Source organism: Rana temporaria, chromosome 2 (genome assembly GCF_905171775.1).
Source record: "Rana temporaria chromosome 2, aRanTem1.1, whole genome shotgun sequence".
Lineage (NCBI taxonomy): Eukaryota > Metazoa > Chordata > Amphibia > Anura > Ranidae > Rana > Rana temporaria.
Genome location: NC_053490.1, coordinates 336,965 through 345,936, shown reverse-complemented (window position 1 = coordinate 345,936; position 8,972 = coordinate 336,965).

The window sequence follows — 8,972 nt, the reverse complement described above, 5'->3', positions numbered from 1 at the left end:
GGTCTGTAGACGTGGTGTATCTACATAAAGGAAGGCCCGTAGACGTGGTGTATCTGGATAAAGGAAGGCCCGTACATGTGGTGTATCTAGATAAAGGAAGGCCCGTAGATGTGGTGTAGATAAAGGAAGGCCCGTAGACGTGGTGTATCTGGATAAAGGAAGGCCCGTAGACGTGGTGTATCTGGATAAAGGAAGGCCCGTAGACGTGGTGTATCTGGATAAAGGAAGGTCCGTACATGTGGTGTATCTAGATAAAGGAAGGCCCGTAGATGTGGTGTAGATAAAGGAAGGCCCGTAGACGTGGTGTATCTGGATAAAGGAAGGCCCGTAGACGTGGTGTATCTGGATAAAGGAAGGCCCGTAGACGTGGTGTATCTGGATAAAGGAAGGTCCGTAGACGTGGTGTATCTGGATATAGGAAGGCCCGTAGACGTGGTGTATCTAGATAAAGGAAGGCCCGTAGATGTGGTGTATCTGGATAAAGGAAGGCCCGTAGACGTGGTGTATCTAGATAAAGGGGGACTGGTAGACGTGGTGTATCTAGATAAAGGAAGGCCCGTAGACGTGGTGTATCTAGATAAAGGAAGGCCCGTAGATGTGTTGTATCTGGATAAAGGAAGGCCCGTAGATGTGGTGTATCTAGATAAAGGAAGGCCCGTAGATGTGGTGTATCTAGATAAAGGGGGACTGGTAGACGTAGTGTATCTAGATAAAGGAAGGCCCGTAGACGTGGTGTATCTAGATAAAGGAAGGCCCGTAGACGTGTTGTATCTAGATAAAGGAAGGCCCGTAGACGTGGTGTATCTAGATAAAGGAAGGCCTGTAGACGTGGTGTATCTAGATAAAGGAAGGCCCGTAGATGTGGTGTATCTAGATAAAGGAAGGCCTGTAGACGTGGTGTATCTGGATAAAGGAAGGCCCGTAGACGTGGTGTATCTGGATAAAGGAAGGCCCGTAGACGTGGTGTATCTAGATAAAGGAAGGCCCGTAGATGTGGTGTATATGGAAAGGAAGGCCCGTAGATGTGGTGTATCTGGATAAAGGAAGGTCCGTAGACGTGGTGTATCTGGATAAAGGAAGACCCGTAGATGTGGTGTATCTGGATAAAGGAAGGCCCGTAGATGTGGTGTATCTAGATAAAGGAAGGTCCGTAGACGTGGTGTATCTAGATAAAGGAAGGCCCGTAGATGTGGTGTATATGGATAAAGGAAGGCCCGTAGATGTGGTGTATCTGGATAAAGGAAGGTCCGTAGACGTGGTGTATATGGATAAAGGAAGGCCCGTAGATGTGGTGTATCTGGATAAAGGAAGGCCCGTAGACGTGGTGTATATGGATAAAGGAAGGCCCGTAGATGTGGTGTATCTGGATAAAGGAAGGCCCATAGACGTGGTGTATCTAGATAAAGGAAGGCCCGTAGACGTGGTGTATCTGGATAAAGGAAGGCCCGTAGACGTGGTGTATCTAGATAAAGGAAGGCCCGTAGATGTGGTATATCTAGATAAAGGAAGGCCCGTAGATGTGGTGTATCTGGATAAAGGAAGGTCCGTAGACGTGGTGTATCTAGATAAAGGAAGGCCCGTAGATGTGGTGTATATGGATAAAGGAAGGCCCGTAGACGTGGTGTATATGGATAAAGGAAGGCCCGTAGATGTGGTGTATCTGGATAAAGGAAGGCCCATAGACGTGGTGTATCTGGATAAAGGAAGGCCCGTAGACGTGGTGTATCTAGATAAAGGAAGGCCCGTAGATGTGGTGTATCTAGATAAAGGAAGGCCTGTAGACGTGGTGTATCTGGATAAAGGAAGGCCCGTAGACGTGGTGTATCTGGATAAAGGAAGGCCCGTAGACGTGGTGTATCTGGATAAAGGAAGGCCCGTAGACGTGGTGTATCTAGATAAAGGAAGGCCCGTAGACGTGGTGTATATGGATAAAGGAAGGCCCGTAGATGTGGTGTATCTGGATAAAGGAAGGTCCGTAGACGTGGTGTATCTGGATAAAGGAAGACCCGTAGATGTGGTGTATCTGGATAAAGGAAGGCCCGTAGATGTGGTGTATCTAGATAAAGGAAGGCCCGTAGACGTGGTGTATCTAGATAAAGGAAGGCCCGTAGACGTGGTGTATCTAGATAAAGGAAGGCCCGTAGATGTGGTGTATCTAGATAAAGGAAGGCCTGTAGACGTGGTGTATCTGGATAAAGGAAGGCCCGTAGACGTGGTGTATCTGGATAAAGGAAGGCCCGTAGACGTGGTGTATCTAGATAAAGGAAGGCCCGTAGATGTGGTGTATATGGATAAAGGAAGGCCCGTAGATGTGGTGTATCTGGATAAAGGAAGGTCCGTAGACGTGGTGTATCTGGATAAAGGAAGACCCGTAGATGTGGTGTATCTGGATAAAGGAAGACCCGTAGATGTGGTGTATCTGGATAAAGGAAGGCCCGTAGATGTGGTGTATCTAGATAAAGGAAGGTCCGTAGACGTGGTGTATCTAGATAAAGGAAGGCCCGTAGATGTGGTGTATCTGGATAAAGGAAGGTCCATAGACGTGGTATATCTAGATAAAGGAAGGCCCGTAGATGTGGTGTATCTGGATAAAGGAAGGCCCGTAGACGTGGTGTATCTATAAAGAAAGGACCGTAGACGTGGTGTATTTGGATTTTGCAAAAGCATTTGACACATAAACGTTTACTACACAAAGTAAGGTTCGTTGGCATGGCAGTGGAGACCCTGGGACAACTGCCACTAAGACAGGCGGCTTACCGAGTACCTGACGCAGTGAGAGGGAATGCGTCATGAGATTAAGGAGATGCTTGAGTTGGGAGTCATCCAGCAGCCCCTGGGCTTCCCCGGTGGTCCTCGCACCGAAGCTGGATGGCATGACTCACTTCTGTGTAGACTACGCAGATTAAATGACTGTACCACCACCGACGCTTACCCTATGCCCTGGGTGTATGATCTGTTAGATCGCATAGTTCGGGAGAAAATTCCTGACAACCCTCAACCTATGCAAAGGGTATTTACTGTACAATTCCTCTGGATGCGGAATCTATTCTGAAGACGGCATTCATCACCCCATTTGGCCTATACCAGTCTAAAGTAATGCCATTTGGGATGAAGAATGCCCCGGTGACTTTCCAGAGGATGGTAGATCGACTCCTCAATGGCCTCCAGGACAATGCTTGTACATATCTGGACAACATTGCGATCTACAGCAATACCTGGGAGGACTACCTGGGTGTCGTGTTACCCCGCAGGACTAACCCTTAAGCCAGAGGTACAGTACCTTGGACAACAACGACCTGAGCCTGCCAAGATTGAGGCAGTTGCCAACTGGCCAACCCCCCCCCCCATACTAAAACTTAGGTCCTGGTGTTCCTCGGCACAGCTGGGTACTATAGGAAGTTTGTCCCGGAAAATAGTTCCATCGCTAAGCCCCTGACAGACCTGACTAAGAAGCACCTTCCCCAACAGGTACTGTAGTCTCCAGAGTGTGAAGTTGCCTTCCAACGCTAAAAAAAATACACTAACTTCGGCTTCTGTTCTAGCCACCCCTGACCCAACATTTTTGTGTCCACACCGATACCTCTACATTCGTACTGAGTGAGTGAGTAACTTGTATAGCGCAGCAAATGCGAACTTAATCGCCTCAAGGCGCTTGGCATCCAGAGTTGTACAGGTCTTTCAGAAGAGGTGGGTCTTTAGCTTTTTCCTAAATGCCCGATGGTTTTCTTCCACGCGGATGGTCGTGGGTAGAGCATTCCAGAGCCGTGGTCCTTGGACCGAGAATCTTCTTTCTCCTTTCGATTTGTAGCGGGATTTAGGAATTTGGAGAAGGTTTTGGTTGGTTGACCGGAGCATGCGCTTGGTGACGTATGGTTTTATTTTCTCGCTTAAGTATTGAGGAGCTTTTCCCTGTGTACATTTGTGGGTGAGGCAGAGCGTCTTGAATGTCACCCTGTCCTGTACGGACAGCCAGTGGAGGGACCTCAAGACTGGGGAGACTGATTCCCACGGCTTTTTACCTGTTACCAGTCTGGCTGCCGTGTTCTGGACGACTTGTAGACGTGCCATCTGGTATTTTGGTAGTCCTAAGTAGAGGGAGTTTGCCTAGTCGAGTCGTGAGTTGATGATTGTTCCAACCACTACTGCCGTGTCTTCTTTCGGGATAAAGGGGATGAGTCTACGTAGCATGCGGAGCAGATGATGAGAGCTGCTGACGACTGATCCTATTTGTGCATCCATCGTCATGTCTGAGTCGAAGATGACTCCGAGACTTTTGATTTTTTTGCTTGGTGCAATGGTTTTTCCGAGGATGGTGGGTGGTGTCCATGTGGTCCTAGAAATGGATTTCTTATTTGCGTGAAGGATGAGTAGTTCTGTTTTCGATCCGTTAAGTTTGAGGGAGCTTTCGGTCATCCAATTGTCGATCAGTGTGAGGCACTTTCCAAGTTCATGAAATTGGTCTTTTTTGTTGGTGATTCGAAGGTAAAGCTGCGTGTCGTCCGCATAGGAGTGGTAGCGCAGGTCCTGTTTGCTGATGATTTTGAGGAGCGGGCGGATGTAGATGTTGAAGAGTAGAGGTGAGAGGGGTGATCCTTGCGGGACTCCGCATGTGATGGTCCGTGTTTCTGATGTGAAATCTCCAAGTTTCACGGTCTGAGTGCGATTTTCCAGGAACGATGCGAACCACGGTAGGGCTGCGTCAGAGACTCCTGCTACTTCTTGGAGTCGCGTGAGCAATATGTTGTGATCTACTGTGTCGAAGGCTGCACTAAGGTCCAGCAGCACTAGGAGACAGGATTCTCCGTCATCTGCTGCTTCAAGGGCGTCATCCCATATCTTGAGAAGAGCCGTTTCTGTGCCGTGGCCTGGGCGAAAACCTGATTGTAGAGGATCTAGGAGTTTGTGGTCGTCCAGGTGGGGCTGGAGTTGTTGCACTACTGCTTTCTCCATGATCTTCGAGATCGTGTTCAGGCTTGTTACCGGTCTGCGCTGGTTAGGGTGTTTCGGATCGAGGTTGGGCTTCTTTAGGAGAGGTTTTATTATGCCTTGTTTGAGGTTGTTCGGAACCATCCCTTTCCTGAATGATTGGTTTATGATGTGCGTTATGGTGGGTGCCAAGATGTCCGTGCATTCTTTCAAGAGTTTTGTCGGGATGATGTCGTTTGGGGATGTGTTGTCTCGGAGGCTTCCGATGATGTTTTTTGTGGTGTCGATGGTAATTGGGATCAGCTCGAAATTCATCGAAGTTTTGTTGATTTCTTCTTCTTGCTGTATCTGAGTGGGGTTTGTGTTTTTTTTCTGTTGAACTGTTGCCCGAATCTTTTCAATTTTGTCGATAAAAAAGTCAGATAGTTCGTTGCAGAATTCTTGTGTCTCACTTGCAGGGGGCTCCAAACAGGAGGGGTTCATAGCCTTAGAGACTAGTTTAAAAAGTTCCCGTGGATGGTTTATGGCTTTGGAGATGGTGTTTGCGAAATGGTCTTTTTTGGCTTTAAAGATCGCTTTGTGGTAATTTTTGGTGAGGGTTTTGTACTTTGTGAGGTTTTCTTTTGATGGGTTCCTCCTCCAGGCTCCTTCAGCTCTTCTGCGTTCCTGTTTCAGTAAAGTGAGAGTCATTAAACCAGCCCGAGTTATTTTTCCGGTTGAGAGCTCTGCGTTTTGGAGCGACTGTATCTGCTGTTTGCAGTAGTGCTTTGTTTAAAGCGTTGAGTGTTTGATCCGTTGAGTGGTTCGGATTTGGTACGTCTATTTTAGTACTGGGGGCAGTACTAAGCCAAGTAGGACCTGATGGCGGTGAGCACCCAGTGGCATACACCAGTTGGAAGCTGCCACCCAGGGAAGTCGGTTATGCAGCTGTGGAGGAGTGTTTGGCGCTGGTGTGGGCCAACCTCATCTCTACGGACGATCTTTTATGGTGCTCATTGACCACAATCCATTAATCAGGTCTCTGGGGATTATGGACGTTTGTTACAATGGAGCTTGGCCCTGCAGCCTTACAAATTTTACCATCCTGCAGCCTTACACAGAGTTAAGCCTAGCCCCCCCACTGGCCTGACTACCAACATTCCCCAGGGCCCCACCCACTGGCCCTCCCACCAAATCTGCCCACTGGCCATCCCACTTTTAATTTCAACACTCCTTCAACTTTATTATATGAAAATGAACCCAATCCAGCAAAGAGATGTATGGCCCCATATATTCAAAGAGACATCTCAGTCCGGCAAAGAGTGAGCCCCATATATTCAGCAAAGAGACATCCCTTTGAATGCATCGGCCTACCTTGCTTTAGCAATTGCTAGTTACTACAGCAGCAACTCCTCTGTCTTTTTGGTTGGGCCCCTCAAGACACCAGGGCCCCCTACATGTGTATGGGATGCCCCCCTCTGATGACAGCCCTGTTTGGGATATACCAACTAGGAAAGGGCATGTAGTCCCCTGATGAAGAAGTCCTGATGGAGTCCATTTCACAGAATATGGAGACCCTATCCGTCTTCCAGGATCCAGACTGCTTCTTCTCCAAAGGCCTTCTTTGTCTTCCAACACATGGGCTTGGTCAAGTTTCCCCCCCCCCCCACACTTCCTGTGGCATAAGTAAGTTATTTTCCTGAGCTTCATGAACCAGTCCAACAGGTTAATTAGCAAATCAACAGGGGAATCTTCACTTCTAATATGGTCTAAAAATTGAACAAAAATATTCAAATATCTAGACTATAAAAAATAAAAATCACCAAAAATTGTCATAGCAACACAAAGCATAACCCAAGTAGTCACAAATATTTTTTTTTTTTTTTTTTAAACCATGTGTTTTTCATTACATATAATTAGTTATGGAACGTCCATTTTTAAGACTGGAATATTTCCGACAATACGATCTAGTCCTGAATGCGCCATCTAGAAAGGGGTGGTACCTTGCTTGAAGCGCAACTCCAGCCAAAACCTTTTTATTTACTGTCCGACAGCGGAGAGGAGCAACCACCGGCAGATCTTCAGAAACGAGAAGGGAAATCGGTATGGAGAGAAGATGGTCACCAATAAACCACTTTCAACAAGGACCGAGTAATGAAGGGGAGTCTAGTCCTCCATACATTCACCATTTGGTGTTGGCGTCCCCAGTGGAGCCATCACCTCACTTCCTGTCCTAGTGGCGCCATCACCTCACTTCCTGTCCTAGCGGCAACACTGTGCCAATAGGCTCCAAGAAGCCCCTACATACCATCTAAAGTAGGTGTATTCAATTCGAATTCAAAGAGGTTTGATCATTAAAATGGTCTTCCAGTAGAAAGGCCAAACCTCATGTTTGTGCCCCCTCCCCCTTTAAATCAGTCCCTCCTCCCCCTATTACAGCACAACCCCCTCTCCCTTTACATCACAATACAACCCCCCCCCCACACCCATGTCACAGCCCCTTGTTCTTTACATCAGTGACTTCAGTCACCCCCTTTCGAGTCCCATCTTACGTAGCATGGCAGAGTGGGGGAGGTGTGATAGGCATGGATGGGCGGTGGGAGTGTCTTAACTTTTACTGTTAGGTGGGTGATTGGTTGCTAGGACCGCCTGCATCTTGGCAACCAATCAATGGCTTGATAACTTAAAAACGGTGGGGCAGCTCTCACCACCCATCCCACCTCAAACCCTCTGCCATGAGAAGTGGGGGGGGACAACACACAGGAGGCTGAATGGGGCGCCCACAAATCCAGATAAGACTGCCCCCCCTCCCCCCACACATACAGATCACACCAAACTGCATTGTAAAGTTTTATTAAAAAGTTCTGAAGACAAAAAAAATGAATTTGTATTTATTAATTCTCTTAAAATAAAATTTCTCATAACCCATGCATCAACACTAGGCAAGCGCACATCACACCAAGCCAGAGGGCGGGGCTCCGACACTTCCACACAGCCGGGGAGAACCAAGAAATTGTGGGAGGGGGGGGGGGGCACTCGCACCCATCGAGACCTGGAGATTAGGGGGGACACCCTCACAGCCGGGGGAGAACCAACAACAATCTCACAGATAGGGAGAGTTGGGTGATGGGCAACTCACAGCTGGAGAGATTCAAGTGACAAACAGTAACCCTCCCAGGCAGGAACACTCGGGTGGCAGCTGGAGAGGGTCGGGTGATGGGCCACTCGCAGCCAGGGAGGGTCAGGTGTAACACCCATAGCCAAGGATGGTTGGGTGCCTCTTAGTCAGGGAGGGTTGGGGACGGAGTAATACCCATAGCTGGAGAGGATTGGGTGACCCTCAGCCAGGAGAGTTGGGCGATGGATAATGGGGAGGTACGGGGACAGGGGTAATACCCCTAACTGAAGAGAGTTGGGGGACCCAGCCATCGAGGGTCAGGCGATGGGTGACCCTCAGAGCGTTGGGGACAGGGGGAAATACCTCATTGCTGGAGAGGGTTGGGTGACCCAGCCATCAAGAGCCAGATGATTGACTCTCAGCCAGGACTGATGGGTAATGGGGGAAGATTTGGGGATAGGGGCATAACCCATACATGGAAAGAGTTGGGTAGCCCAGCCATCGAGGATCAGGTTACGGGTGACCCTCAGCCGGGAGAGTTGGGGACAGGGGGGGGGGGGGGGGGGAATACCTCATTGCTGGAGAGGGTTGGGTGACCCAGATGATGGACTCTCAGCCAGGACTGTTAGGCGATGGGTAACGGGGGAAGAGTTGGGGATAGGGGCATAACCCATACATGGAGAGAGTTGGGTAGCCCAGCCATCGAGGGTCAGGCGATGGGTGACCCTCAGCCGGGAGAGTTGGGGACAGGGGTAATACCTATACATGGAGAGTGTTGGGTGGCCCAGCCATCAAGAGCCAGGTGATGGGTAATGGGGAGGGTCAGGGACAGGGGGGGGGTAACATTCATATCTGGGCAGACTCAAATGATAGGCCAGCCAGGTAAGAGACCCTCCCCACCTGGTGACCCTCAGTCTGGTGCTGAACTTCCAAGGGTTGTATGAAGCCT